We start from the raw sequence: 16,152 nt of genomic DNA on the forward strand, positions 1-16,152 counted from the left end.
AGCTCCTTGAAACTCTCTAAATCTCCTGGCCCTGATGGGTTTAATGAATTTTACAAAATTTTGTGTGTTAGTATAGGGACCCATCTTAGTGAAGTATTTAATCAATTGGTTCGGTCGGGGCAGCTCCCGGATCGTTTTAACGAAGCAGACATAATAGTGCTCCCCAAACCAGGCAAAGATCCTATACTAGTGGAAGGATATAGACCAATCTCGCTTTTAAACTCGGACTTTAAAATTTTTACTAAAATACTAGGAAATAGAGTGCAAAAAATAATCCCCAACCTGATACTGCCTCAACAAATTGGGTTTGTCCACGGTAAATCCATAACATACAACATTTGGACAGCTTTGGGAGCTACCTCTTACAAAAAATCTCATGGCTGTTTAGAGTCTATTGTGGTCAGCCTGGATACTGACAAGGCGTTTGACAGGGTTGCATGGGATTATCTCGATATCCTGGAGTTTAGAAACTTTGGTCCATGGTTCTTTGAGGCGATAAAGTTACTATATAGGGGCCCGGTATCCAGGCTGGCCATAAATGGTATACTCTCTTCGACATTTAAAATCCAGAGAGGAACGCGTCAGGGCTGCCCCTTGTCGCCCTTACTTTTTAACCTCGCTTTAGATCCTTTGCTTAGAACCCTCCAAAATTCCTCAATATACAGGGGCATAGAGGTGGGTGACACTTCACTTAAAATTGGGGCATTTGCCAACGACATACTCCTATTCATCTCCAATCCCAGTGTGGCAATTCCAGTTATGGAGGCCCTAAAAAGTTTTGGCAAATGGACAGACTTTAAAATAAATTACAGTAAATCAGAGGCCCTGGCTCTGTTTGAGCAAGGGAAATTAAAAAAACTCGACACTTCCATTCCAATAGAGCACGTCATCTATCAAATATTTAGGTGTCCATCTCCCGGCAGATTTGACGTCCCTATACCACATTAATATTAGACCCCTAATTACATCCACATTGAATCTTCTAAACTCCTGAAAATATTTTATTTGTCTTTTTCGGACGATGTCATTTAATCAAGATGATAATATTTCCAAAACTATTGTATGTTTTCCAAACATTAACCTATTTTGTTGATACAAGAGGATGTTAAAACTCTAAACACTGCTTTTAGGAATTTTATTTGGGGAGACAAAAAGCGAACACGTATAGGTCTAATGAAACTACAAGCCCCAAAGGAGGAGGGTGGCATCAATTTTCCAGACATAGGAAAGCACAATCTAGCAGCAAATCTCAGATACACCATCGATTGGTTAAGGGGTAGCTCACACTTCGCGAATGTACTTCTAGACCAACAATTAAGCCCTCATGTCTCCTTACCAGCACTACTACATATGGCCAATGATGACCTTATTGCAGACATAAGAAACCACCCCACCTTATGGCAACCTATACAGACGTGGAGGAAGTGCAGAAGACTGTCATTTGAGAAGCGAGGTCTCTCCTTTTGTGCCCTTTCTGGGTAACCCGGGCTTCATAGGAGGTAAACCACCCTTATCTTACATTGAGCTGGCCGGGCATCTTGGCAGCTGACCTATAAGATGATAGATTCTCCAGGCCTACATTTGACATAGCAGCACAACGTTTCCCAACATTTGTAAACAAACCCTTCCTTTCCTTTTTCTTCAAGCAAGGAGCTTAACTTTGAAGAGTATAGCAACTAGAGGTGGAGATAGAGGGAGGAATGTTTTGGATGGCTCCCTTAGGACAGCCAGGTTGCAGATTGCCTTGACAAGCAGTATCTACACATTGTTGCATAAGCAATGGTCATGGGAGGCGAAAAATGCAGGCCCAGCACAATGGGTTGATGATATACAGAACATCACAGTTGGGGATATCTTATAAGCCACCTTGATGCAAGGTAAGGTGATCCCCTCCAGTAGTTATGCAGACATGTCTTTATTACTCCTTCATAGAGCATATATTACTCCACACTAAGTCTAGGTTGTCTCCAGTGGGTACATTCACATGCTCCAAATGCGGGACAGGAAACACAGACATATGTCATCACATGTGGGGATGTCCCAAAGTGCAAAAATTATGGCAGTCTATCATACCGAATTGCAGAATCTTGGTGGGATATCGTTTCCAATGGGCAATATTTAATATTTTAGACAGTTCTCAACATAAACCCAAAACATCTTAAGGCCATGTTGATAATATGGGCTTCAGCTACCAGGAAAGGTATACTGCAGCACTGGCTAAATCCTTTGCCACCACCCAAATCTCTCATATACTCCAAAACAATGTATATTTTTTGAATGGACTGGTTAAACACCCTGGCAAATAAAGAAAAATTGACTGGGAGGTTTTTGGGTACGTGGTCATTGTTCATCCCATCACTGTCTCAAGACACCAGGGACAAACTAAGGACACACTTTGAAAACACCCGGTGGTATCTTCAGAAAATTAGCGGATCCTATTCCTTGAACTTGATAAATCAAGTGCATAGTCGTTTATGGGGTTTATATGTTGGGGGGAGGGTTACGGGAGGCGGGGAACATGAGTATTACGCCTGTCAAATAAGTACATAACAAGCTGGACTCCTTCAAACCTGCATGACTTGTTTTCTGGTTATACTCTTTAAGCTGATATTGTGAGTCTTACACCTGCCAAATAGCTTGTTACTTTAAAATCTGTATGTATATCTTTTATTGTAATGCTCTTTAATTCAATAAAACATGTTGGAAAAAAAAAAAAGAACATATCAGTTAAAAATGGATGAAACTAGGATGGAAAGCTGAAGTACAAAGTCTTCCTGGTTCATCTAAGTCTCACGGATTCCCATAGACTTTCTCACAGATCCCCATAGACATTAATGGCCAAATTTGATCCACAAAACAGATGAGAATAGGAAATGTTCTGTGTTCCACAGATATGGATCTTTATTTTTAATACTAATATGTGTAAGGATCAATGAAATTCTTTGGATCTAGGTGCTATCAGAGAGCAAAAATCGTACAGCTCTAGGAGATGTCACATGCATGGATGCATCCTCATGCTAATACTGCTGCATGCCCCCCAGGCTAAAATTTACCAGTCATCCCATTTATCCATCTCAGATGTTTGTGTTTAACATTATCTGGATCATGAACTGCAGTAGAAATTCTATTTCAGTTAAGTTTGTTGAACTTTTATTATTTGCTGGTCTGGTGGATAATCCTTGCTTGTTTTGTATGAAGTTGTGTTAAAAATAACACATCATACTGGTAGTAAACCCAAGGAGGACACTTTGACCTCATCTCTGGAGTCGATGTCTCGGCAGGCTGCATAGTCTCGGATGATGATAAGGTCAGGGACCACGCAACAACTTAAGGCGCTGCGGTAGATATCCATACCATGGACATCAAACCACTCATTTCCTGTTTGATCATAGTACTCAATAATGAATGTGGTGGTAAATCCATTGTTTCCACACCTATAACTAAAAGTAGGTCATCCATTACTTTCATTCCAAAGTTGCTTTGTGGTGTGTATATGCCTGGCACCACATGCCAAGTGTTGTCAAAAGGGTTGTAAGCCTCTGCACTTCTTAACAAAATTGTTCCATCAAAACCTACCACATATACTTTTTCTCCATAGGCGGCAACTCCCATTCCACTACATCGGCTCCTCATTGAAGAAACTGTACTCCACTGCATGGTATCAAGGTTTACATCTCAGCAATGAACAAGCACTCGTTCCCATTGCATCCTCCGCATATATAGATCTTATCATTAAGTGTGGTGGCACTTGCATCACTTCTTTGCTCATTCATAGGTGCAATCAAACTCCATTGGTTGGATTCTGGCTCGTATCGTTCAGCAGTATTTAGACGAAACTTGCCATCAAAGCCTCCCATTGCATAGATGCTTTCATCCAGAATTGTGACAGACATAACATCTCTTTGAATGCATCGGTGCTACTTGCTTCCATGATTTCTTGACTGGGTTAAAACGGTTTACATTGTTAAGATAATCCACACTAGCAAATCCGCCAATAAGGTACACATAGCCCTTTAAGTATGCTGTTCCATAAGCTCTTGGATTTTCCTCTTCACATGTAAGATTGATCGATTTGTCAGCACGAGCATCATGATTCCATGGCATTGGTTGGTCCACCTCCACTCAACCACCAATGGCAAACAAGATTGCATAAGGAAGACGGGGTATGCTCATAAGGTTTTTTAAATCAGAATTTGAGAGGCCAATATCATGAGGTTATACATGGCTTTGAAAGCATTAGTTAGAATAGGTTTGCACATTTCATTGTCTCTTATATAGATGTTGGATTTAACATGCTTGCCATAATATTCGACGGGCATGAAGGCAAAGCGAACCTCTGGAGGAAGAACTGAGATGTACTGTTGCCGGATTGTTGGGTTATGATTTATCCACTTTATGATAGCTTCAAATGCAGCGTCCTCCTGTTTAACATTAAAGTTCATCTTTCTCTAAAAGACCTTTCAATTCGGTAGATGACAGTTCAAGAAACTCATCTGAGGTCTTCATTATATTTTCGAAGTTATGCAAGATGTAAGCATATGCCTTCTGGTGAAGCTTGGGGCAACAGTAATACTCGGTAAATTTGTAGATACCAATACTATTTTTTGGGCACAGTTGCTTTATCAGGAAATCAGAGCAAAGTTGAAGACCCAGAATGTTGAAGTAATCTGCCGCAATAAAGAGATTTTCCACATTGACGACATTGATTGGGACAGTCCATGTGTAGCCATACTCTAGAACCAATTTAATTATCTCTGGAGAGAAGACAGAAATGTCATATACCTTCTCCGCACTGTTCTTCCAGCGATTTGTGAACAATGCTCTGGCGGAGGACACTCGGCGAAGCAGGGAGCTTTGGCTGCGTCCGCACTGGAGGCAGGGACGGCGTCAGCACCCGACGCACTGGAGGCAGGGACGGCGTCAGCACCCGACGCACTGGAGGCAGGGACGGCGTCAGCACCCGACGCACTGGAGGCAGGGACGGCGTCAGCACCCGACGCACTGGAGGCAGGGACGGCGTCAGCACCCGACGCACTGGAGGCAGGGACGGCGTCAGCACCCGACGCACTGGAGGCAGGGACGGCGTCAGCACCCGACGCACTGGAGGCAGGGACGGCGTCAGCACCCGACGCACTGGAGGCAGGGACGGCGTCAGCACCCAGGCAAGTGCCGGGGCCCTGGTGAGACCGGGGGGGCCCACTGACGCTGTCTGGGATACCCGCCGCCACGCCCATCCAGAGACCCACTGCAGCCAGCCAAAGATATGCAAAACAACTTATTACATTTGATTGGAGAAGCAGTAATTCAAATAAAAATGGAAAAAGTGAAGGGAGCTACATTTTTCGACATAATTGTAGACTGCACACCTGACATCTCATGAAGAGCAGTTGGCCTAGTGCTACGATAGGTGGACATGGATGTGTAGGGAAGGTGACCTGACGGACGGACTTGTCTGTAGGGGGAAGGGACGGTTGGTGCACTGTAGACGGATGTTTGTAGTAAAAGAAGGGAAACAGCTGGGGAAAATGGAAAAGGAGTGCAGTACCTAAGTTTGACCACAAGATGGCAGGGGGTAGCCTAGGGCTACGAAGACGCTTAGTCATGGGGGGCGGGGAAATAGGAACCCCGGAGGGGATTTCACGGAGAGGGAGATAAATAGGACAGGAGTGGGTTCCAGAGGGTTCCAGTCCCGGGAGGAGCTCAGGAGAAGAGACAGTAAGGAGAATGGACAGCGGTGGAGAGCCTGACCAAGGGACTGAGAAGAAGAGACAATCAGGGGGGGTGGCCCCAACACGAAGAACCGCAGAACAGACAAGGCCCCGGGGGTACAAAATGGACGACGACCTCGGACTGGTGAAGCGCTGGCGGTAGACAGGTCTAGGGCAGCCCCAGCGAAAGAGCCGCAAGGAACGTCACTACGACAGAAGAAAGGTGCAGGTACCTGGGCCTGAATACGGAGAGCTGTGAAAGTGCTACGGTGTATGGCTACGGTCGTCAGGAGGATGGCCAATAAACTCGGACCTGTTGTACCCGAAATCTGCCTCCGTCTCGTGTCTATGTCATCTGGTCGCGGTAAGCAGTGGACCACCCCCCAATCTGGGCCCTACCTACTGATGAAATTGGCAAAACAGTGGAGGTCAAAGAAAGCTTCTTGGAATTTCTGCATGTCACAGACACAACTGGAACAGGCCTAGCAACAGTTGTGTTAGAAAGATTGACAGAACAGCATCAGTTGTGTGTTTCAAATATTCATGGCCAGTGCTATGATAATGGAGCTAATATGAGGGGACAATATAAAGGAGTGCAGGCCATTGTTTTGGAGAAAAATCCGCATGCATTCTTTGTGCTATGTTATCCACATAACTGGAATCTTGTAATCGTACAGAGTTCCAACCGAACAGTTTTATGACCTTCTGAGTCGCATTTATGCATTCTTTTCTGGAGCAACTAAGAGGTGAGAAGTGGCCTCTGAGCATTTATCACAATTAACACTAAAGGCTCTCAGACATGATGGTGTGCTCAGCTTCAATCAATGAAAGCCATTTTGTTTCAGTTTCCTCAGCTTGTTGAAGCTATAGAAGTCTTTGTACATGGCACTATATATTCCAGTGACACATATAGCAAATGAAAGAATCTATGACATATTGCTGCAGTTCATCCAAATCAACCTGGCTCTACAGACAAAAACTATGAACCTCTCCAACACAATTCCACTGGTTGAGGCCATCACTACTACCTTCACAGAGTATTTCATATTGGGGTTCAAACAAGCAGAAAGTAAAGCTGCCGAGTACCCAGCAAACAGAATTAGGAAAAAAATTCTGCAATGCAGAAAGCAAGTGGAACGTCATATTTAAATCAAAGAGAAGAATTTGAAGACACATTCTTCAAACCTTTACTTAAAACTGTGTTTGATGAAATCAAAACAAGATTCGTTTTCTTAAATAAATTCACGGCCAAGTTTGGATTTCTCAATGACATAAAAAAGCAGCCACTGACTTGCGGACACTATAACAGCAATGTTTAAACTTTGCTGATCCAGCACTTAATGGAGAGATTCTGCTGGAGGAATTGAAGACACTGGCTAGGATGCTGCCTGATCATCTAACTCCACAGGAAACACTGCAATATCTGTTTTCTAACTCGCTGAACCTGGCTTTCCCAAATCTGGTATTGGCATTGAAGCTCCTGCTAACAGTGCCCGATTCAGTTGCGTCAGCTCAAAGAATCTTCAGTAAACTGAAGCTTATTAAAAACTTCCTCAGGTCCCAGATGTCTCAAAGGTTAAATGCATTGACAATTCTTTCAATTGAGTCACAAGAAGCAGAAGGTGTAGATTTTAATCAAGTTATATGTTGTTTTGCTGCTGAAAAAAAACCAGGAGAAAAGTTTTTTTTAGCAATTTTCAGATCAAATCTTTGGTTTGCCACCGAATTGCACTACTGGTTTATTTTTTTTTATTTCTTGTTTTAACAGCTCTTAAGCTGCATTTTTGCAGATGTCACTTTTGGGGTCAGTCATCAGTGAATTCAAAACAATGGGACAACAAATACTGACATGTTGTGATGCTGCAACCCATTTTGAACTTTTACAAATGTTCAACGTTAATACTTTCTAATGTTTGATTTAAAAAGTTTTCCATTAAAAAATTTTCATATTCAATGTATGCAGTTTTTTCAGCTAACAATAAAATGCCTACTGGTAACTGAGGAAGAGGGAGTAGGTCACAAAGATTTGCATAAAAGGGGTTGACTTATATAAAGCCCCTCTGCTGTATGGTATTGAAGAATTTACAATAGCTATCACTCATGTAAGAAGTGAAAGCCGGCATTGTACTATACCGATATTTCTCTGCTGTATCTGTGTATCACGAATCGTGGTATGTGTTAAAGGGGGGGCCCACTGAGACTCTTTCGCCCGGGGCCCTCAATAACCTGGAGCTGGCCCTGGTGGTTACACTTCCTCTTGTACCTAGGTGGCACATGAAGAGGTGGATTTGCCTTTTTCTTGCAGTAACTAGGGTTCGAATCCTTTATTGTCTGTTTTATTCAAAATCCTTTTTTCCATTTCTTTAAGGGGTGTATTCTTAAACTTGAGTACAGCACAGCCAATCTTGAGGAGGAGGAAGCTGTGGTGAGGCTTTGCCTTTGGGGCATGTCTTGCTTCAACACTGCCTATGAGGAAAGATGGCTGAGAGACAACCTGTAAGTGCATAAATGAGGAACCTGGTTTTTGTGTCTGTTTGAAGGGCAGACTCTGGGCTTTCTTCACCTAAAAGGGCTAGTGTCTAGGGCTTACGGCCGCAGAGCTGTGACCCCAGAGTTTGGGCATGTTTTTCTCATTGACATGCATTGGAAAGTGTTTGGATAGGGGGTGGTCCTTGTTTTGGGCGAATCTCTCTGAAACCCCAAGTCGCAGCGGGGCGAGGGGGGTCTTAAAATTTGTGGGAGACTCTGTACTCTCACCCTGTTAAATATCTAGTGGCTGCATGCATCAGCCATGGAGATACAATCGTTTAGCTCCCAATGAAGAATTCCATTCCATTAGGACTTGCATATGTTGATGAGCACGCTTCCAATAATTTATAGCATTTGTTTACGGAGAGGCGTCAAAATGGCACATGCTCTGATTGATGCACAATTTGAACTCACTCAGATTCCTTGTCGTTATGATGTCTCTATTTTTCTAGGATTCTGCACACTCCTATTATGAGTCCTCCAAAGTTTCTCCTCAACAATCATGAGTTCCTGTTACCTAAAAAAAGAGGTGGGCGGAATCATGAAAGAACATGAGGCCGTGGTGTCACATGCAATATTCAATAGCATCTCATATTGGGTTTCAGCTACTTCTGTGGAAAATGGTGAACAAGTAAAGTGTCCCAGGGAGGTAGAAGTGTTTACCATGCAGGTAATGTCCTGCCCTGCCCACATATTTATCCATGTACCCATTTGTTCTTCATCCTCTTAATCACATTACCCTTTCTGTAGGTCAGATGTCGGCGTCGGTACAGAATCTTAAAAATAATAAACGATGCCCAGGAACAACTGGATGAAGCAAACTAGATGAAACCGTAGGTGCAGAATCCTGTAAAAGTACTTTTACAAGTCATGATTTTACAGGCTATCACCCAAATCTAGCACCTTGATTGTCAATGGGATTTTAGCTTCAGGCGACTTTACACACAACAACTATTAAGCACCTGTCGCTCAGTAGTTGGTGATGAGCGACTATCGTTCCAATTGTGCACGGCCACGCACCAGACACTAAGTGATAGTCCCTCAGATTGTGAAGGGTTTGTTTTGTTCGGATGAGTTCAAGATGGGGGCTGGTATAGGCATAGCTAAATGGAAGCCCCCCCATGACTATAGTTGGCCGGTGGAAGGTTTCTAACAGTGATTTATATAATGGTTTGTGATTGGTGGAGGTAAAAGAAAGGGAGGTAATAGGGGCGGGCTTAGGGCGGAGTTTGGGAAGAAAAAAAATGCGGGAATATAGCCATTTTCAAAAAGAATCCTGAGTGAAAACCCACAGAATTACCTCATGGAGTCCGTGAAGACCTGATGTACCGGCTGCGGGACATTGCCCGCTCCAGAGGATGGTTAGAGGAGCAATTGTCTTCCCTTCTGGGTGCCAGGTCGCATGGGCTGAGCAGTAGTGGCAGGAGGACAAGGCCCCTAGAAAGACTTTACCCCGACATGGCAGTGCGCAACAGGCGCAGGAGCCCATCCAGGAACCCTGCGGACAGCGGGCGCAGCTATGTGGCATCTCCCCGCTGTGCCCGCCGCCCCGGCAGGGATCCAAGAAGCCGGTCTGTAAAACCTGACGTAAGCTATGGGCAGCACGGTGGCTCAGTGGTTAGCGCTGCAGCCTTGCAGCGCTGGGGTCCTGGGTTCGAATCCCACCAAGGACAACATCTGCAAGGAGTTTGTATGTTCTCCCCGTGTTTGCATGGGTTTCCTCCCACATTCTAAAGACATACTGATAGGGAATTTACATTGTGAGCCCCATCGGGGACAGTGATGATGATGTGTGCAAACTGTAAAGCGCTGCGGAATATGTTAGCGCTATATAAAAATAAAGATTATTATTATTATTAGCTGATTTGCATTCTGACGTTGTTAGTGCCAAATTAGAGAAGGAGGTCGATTTACAGTATAAGTGGTTAAACAGTAGCTATGAACTAGTCAAAACACACAACCTACTGAAGTGGGAAACAGAATTCCACCTAAGTCTAGACTCTTCGGAATTGGAGCACGCCTGTGACATTTCTTATGCCTCCACCATTTCAATGTCCCTACAGGAGACTCATCAGAAAGTACTTTCGAGATGGTACTACACTCCAGCCAAACTTTCTAAGATTAATCCTGAGCTTTCCTCGGACTGCAGGAGAGGCTGCCGTCAATACGGAAGTCTATCTCATATTTTCTTGTATTGCCCCCTTGTGGAAAGATGTTTCCAATCTCATTAACTCACTGCTTAATACACCCATCTCCTATCTCTCCCCAACTAGCTGCTCTTTCAGTTAATTCATGTTAGGAACGGCAGAACGCACTAAATAAAAATAATAAAGTGCGTTCGCCGCTCGGGGTCGACGCGTGCAGTAGGTGATATAACCGCTGCTAAGTGGTGGCAGGAGCAATATGGCGGAAATGTGCACAGGATTAAATGTCACCCAGGTGCGCAGAGCAATCGCTGTTAAGTCACGGGAATGCCAAATAAACACAAGTACAAAAGACTGAGCCTATTGAGGTCACAGTACTCAGTATAAATACACTCATGGTATAAGGTCACAGGAGTAGCCCAAGACGGCGGGGCACTACGTCCGTCTAGACCTATAGCCCAAGACGGCGGCACTACATCGGTCTAGACCTACCGTGAGTGCGGCGTTGTAGCTGCGGATGCTAAGGAGGGCTGCTACTGCAGCGTGGCGTGGCTACTGCAGCGCGGCGTGGACACTGCCGCTAAGCGACATAGCTACGACGCAAGCACAATGTCGGACGCTAGCAGCTGTGGATGTTGCAGCAGAGGAGCGCTGGCGCTGATTCTAGACTCAGTCCCTGACCACATACGTAATATCAGAGGGAAGGGGTTTCTTAATAAGTCATTCACCAGAATCATTCATCCGTCCTCATACACACAGCAGCAAGTAAGTCTATACTAGCGCATGGCGGAACAGCCATTCGCGTCTTTTATAGGAGCCGTGACCGAGCAAGCCTCCAGATCTCTGAGATGGACCAATGAGATCTGGAGCAGGACCTGAGCACATGACTCCCGATCTCCAATGGGAGATCGTCCCATGAGCATGCTCAGTAGGAGGACAGAAGGACTTTGCCATGCAGCAAATCTCTCTGCAATCTCCTCTGCAGTAGATAAACAGCAGGAGACTGCAGAATGTGAGGGTCTGGATCACTGCAGAGTAAACACAGAAATCCAATGCCTAACAATTCAAACCTCATATCACTCCACAATACCCTTAGTTATTCATATATTTCGAGTAACGAAAAATTCAATAGCCTTTCACTGGAAAAGAATTGATCCCCTCAAATTTCAGGACATCAAAGAAAAGATAATTCTCCACAAATCCTTTGAACAGAAGTTGGCTACAAATAATAATAATCGTAATATATTCACAAATAAATAGTCCCGCTGGATAGAGCTATTCCCTTAGGGCTCACTCTATTCATTTCATTTTCTTCTGTGCCTTTCTTGTTTATTGATCTCCAAAGTAATTATTGTTCGCATTGTTATGAGATATTTGTGTAATATAAGATTTGTTATTCATTATCTGTTCTTACATTTAGGACCACCCCAGTCCTCTTTCCCTATTCCTTCCTTTCCCCTCCACCCCATTTTCATTCCCTCCTTTTATATTGTTGTTAAAACCCCAATAAAATGTTTGGAAATGGAAGTTCTAGATGTCATCAAGAATTTGAAAACCAAAAAATCTTTTAGACCAGATGGTTATTCTAACGAATATCAAACCTTTGTTCCCCATTTGGTTCCATATTTAACTCAAATTTTCAACAAGGCATCTCTAGTGGGCGAATTCCCCAAGCTACTACAACGCTGATCCCTAAGCCCAAAGGTGATCTTGGATTGTTTATAAATTAAAGACCCATATCTTTAATTAGGATGTCAAAATTTACTCCAAAATTGTTGCGAATAGGCTTAAAAAAAATTCTTACAAACATCATACATAAAGACCAATTAGGATTTATTGAAGGCAGCCAAACCAGAGACGGTATTAGGAAAATTTTTAATTTAATAAGCTCTATTAAACTTAATAAAACACCATCCTTACTTGTGGCTTTAGATGCTAAAAAAGCCTTTAATAGAGTTAACTGGGACTTTTTTGACTGCCACTTTTTGTAAATTCAGTTTCATCCATAAAATAAGGATGATTATGGCTCTATATGCATATCCATCGGCAAACGTATTCGCAAATATCATTTGTCCACACAAGTTTTAATAACTAACGGGACCAGGCAGGGCTGCCCACTTTCGCCTCTGTTATTCGCTTTACTAAAGGAACCTCTGGCTGAATATATTAGAACTAACCAGGAAATCAAAGGTATTCAAATACGAAAAAGTCAGTATAAATCAGGTCTTTTTGCCGACGACATAATTTTGAGTTTGTCTAATACATTAGATTCCTCAAGGAAAATTCTACCAATCTTTGAGGGATTTTCTAACGTTTCATGTTATAAAATTAATTAATCTAAATAAAAAATTCTGAATTTCATTTTAAAAGATACTACTATTTCTGACATTAAGAATGGGAAAGAGAGGCCATTACCTATTTGGGTGTCTCTAATACTAAAGATTTCCGTAAAATGGTTGAGCTCAACCTACAAAAAATTTATAGAGATACCCAAGCAGAACTAAATAATTTGGCTAAGCATGAGATTTCATGGATTGGCAGAATTATGACATTCAAAATGTTTACGCTCCCAAAAATTCTTTACATTTTTAGAGCCATCCCTTTAGTAATTCCTTTAAAGCTTCTTAGGAGATTACAAACTATGGTCAACAAGTTTGTTTGGAATAAAAAGAGAGCTAGGATTGCTGCCAATATCCTCACTAAGGCTAGGTTCACATTGCGTTTTGTAGAATCCGTTTAAGTGATCTGTTAAACGGATGTGCTGAAGTGAGCCAAATTTGGTCTAAATTTGCCCTTGCGTTAACGCTTGCATTAGCCCATGTGACTTCACTTTGATGTCCGTTCCTGAAGCATCCGTTTGTCTGCCTTCAGGCACTGTCAATAAAGTTGTTTTTTTTTTTTTCTTTGCCTTTTGTCAGCATCATGTGTGGGTGGACAAACTCTCTGCACAGGAGGGAACCCGAGCCTTGCCTTTTGCGATCTCCCATTGCTCTCCAGCCAGAGAGGAGGCTGCTCAGCAGAGACGTTGGTCCCAGCGTCTTGCCCAGGCTAATGCTAGGCATCTGGTTGCTCCTCCAGGCTCTGCTATTGTATGAGTCAGCAGCAAGCAGACACTTCTGGGACTAAGTCCTGCTTTTCTCCTACTGAGCATGGCCATGGGTGTGCAGGTCCTGTTGCTGCTCCGATTGGACCACCAGGAAAGTTCTGGAAGGCTGCAACTATAAAAGGTTTGCATGGCCGTCCGGCCATGCGCTAATATAGAGATTTACTCTTATTGCTATAGTGTTGTGTATGATGATGGATGTCTGAGACAGGTGAATGACTCATTAAGACACCCTCCCTCAGTTGTGCATGAGTTAGGGTCCCAGAGTAGAGTCAGCACCGAGTACTGGCACTGCCTAGCGCCGCAGTGCACTCAGCTTCTCTCGTCCAATAGTGCCCACAATACCGCTTGCACCACAGCATCTATCACAGCAGCGCTGTGTGCAGATAAGTGCGTTTTCCAGGGCTAAGACTGTGCTGGCTAGTGGCGACCACCAGGGCAGAAGCTGTACCCACTTAGAGCGGTAGGCAATAGTTTGACGCGCCCTGTCACGCTTAACAGGGCACGGCTTTTCTTAAGTGACTATCCCTGGCACCGCAGTAGCGGTTCCATACGCGACTGAGCCTAGTGGGGCACTGTTCCCGTGTTTTGGGTCAGTGTCCAGTCACTAGCGCTCTCCTAACCATAGCCTGTGAGGTATAACAGGTCATGGTTTATACACTGGCAAAAGAGAACTCTGAAGTAACAGTTCGTTCTTGCACACACCGGGTCAGTGGTTACCCGTTGGTGTGCAGTTAACTCCCTTCATATTCCATTCGTTATTGTGTAGCAGCAGTTAACCTCTTTGCACGAAAGACCCCAGACTGCGAACGCACCTAGCCGCTATGTATTTCTAATTAAGTGCGTTCCATCAGTCCGTAACACAAACATTCTTCATTTTGGAAGCCAATCATTGAGTTAAATTCTGCTGCAAGCAAGATGTTTGTGTCTCCGCTTGTTAGATTTTGCTTGATGCAGCTGCGACATAGTCAGAGAAGGCGCATTTCCCAAAGGAGATATTGGATTCATGAAGTTAATTTTTTCCGGAATACATATGGTGCCTTTCACACCCTGTATGTTCAACTTCGGGATCATCCCTTTAAATTTCAGCGTTATTTTCGGATGTCCATGGAAACGTTTGATATTCTGCTCTCGCATGTGAAGGATAAGATACATCATCAACGCAGCACTTTCCGGGACAATATTTCTGCGGAAGAACGTTTAGTGGTGACGCTGAGGTAATTTTCCTTTTCTTTACAGTGTGCTAGTGACAAAGCAAGATGTAATTTATCGCTGTGCATGTCATTTTATTTTCTTCACGTAGCCCATTGTCCTAGTCCATTTTCAGTTGCCTGTTTGTTGTCCGACAAAATCTGTACATTATGTCCATAGTCATAGTTTGTTTTTTTGCCGATAGATACCTGGCTACGGGAGAAACTTTTGCGTCACTGCACTTGCAATTTCGGCTGGGGAAATCGACCATTTGCCAACTAGTTTGGGAAACCTGAGATGCCATTTAGAATAACTTACAACCACTTGTACTACCGACCCCAACAACAGAAATGTGGCTATCGATTGCCCAAAATTTTGCGGTTGTGGCTTATTTTTCAAATTGCACTGGTGCCGTGGATGGGAAGCACATTCAAATTCAGAAACCAGTGCATAGTGGATCCCTTTACTATAAAAAATACTTTTCCATTGTATTAATGGCTATTGGGGATGCTAGATACTGGTTTATTGCAGTGTATATCGGTGCATATGGACGGACGAACGATTCGCTTCAACATACCCTCAGCACGACCTCTTCTGGGCACAGAAGGCCCAAGTTTGCCCTATGTTTTAGTTGGGGATGAGGCATTCCAACTCGGAAGAAATACACCAGACGCATTTTTCAATTATCACTTGAGCCGAGCAAGACGTTACATGGAATGTACATTTGGTCTTTTGACATCAAAATGGCGGATGTTACTAACTTGCATGCAACTACAACCTGAAAATGTGAACCGTGTGGTGAAAGCCTGCATCCCGGGATCTAAATGTAGTTTTATCAATCTTGACAGAGTCCTTTTGAACCACTAAACACAACATCAGATAAGAACCTAACATTAAAAACAGCCTTACTAGTGGCTCTCACGTCAGCACGTAGGTTTGGAGCTTTACACGCATTATTAGCAGACTCTCCCTACACTCAGGTCATGGATGATAGGGTGGTATTAAAATCAGATCCAGCATATCCCCAAAGTGGTGTCAAAATTCCATAGTGCTCAGGAGATAATCTTACCATCTTTTTGTCCTAACCCTAGCAACCAGAAGGAGAGGCTTCATTGCCTAGATGTTAGATGTTACCTGTAAATACTGCAAGAGACAAGACCTTGGAGATTGCAGAGGTTCTTATTTGTCTTGTTCCAGGGCCTTAAAGCCTCTAAACAGGCTATAGCTAGATGGGTGAGAGAGGCCATTATGCTAGCGTATAGTAGTGCAGGCAGAGATGTTCCAGGGGGTCTAAAAGCCCAATCCACAAGAGCCATGGCTACATCTTGGGTAGAGAGAGCAGATGCTTCCATTGAAGCGTAGACTCTTCCATTGAAGCATAGACTCTCACATATACTATAGAATACTATTAGTTAAAGTCAGCAGACTCAGCTCAGCATCAGTAGTGCAGCACTGAGTGAGTGAGGAGGATTCAGGA

At 43.5% G+C, this 16,152-nt stretch overlaps 1 pseudogene; it reads right to left on the minus strand.

Moving 5' to 3' along the window:
- Window positions 1-3,217: 3,217 nt before the first annotated feature.
- Window positions 3,218-15,351, minus strand: LOC141058849 (kelch-like protein 10 pseudogene; annotated as a pseudogene).
- Between the last annotated feature and the right edge of the window lie 801 nt (window positions 15,352-16,152).

The sequence above is a fragment of the Dendrobates tinctorius genome, unplaced genomic scaffold (assembly GCF_039654945.1).
Source record: "Dendrobates tinctorius isolate UK_male_01 unplaced genomic scaffold, ASM3965494v1 ptg000215l, whole genome shotgun sequence".
Lineage (NCBI taxonomy): Eukaryota > Metazoa > Chordata > Amphibia > Anura > Dendrobatidae > Dendrobates > Dendrobates tinctorius.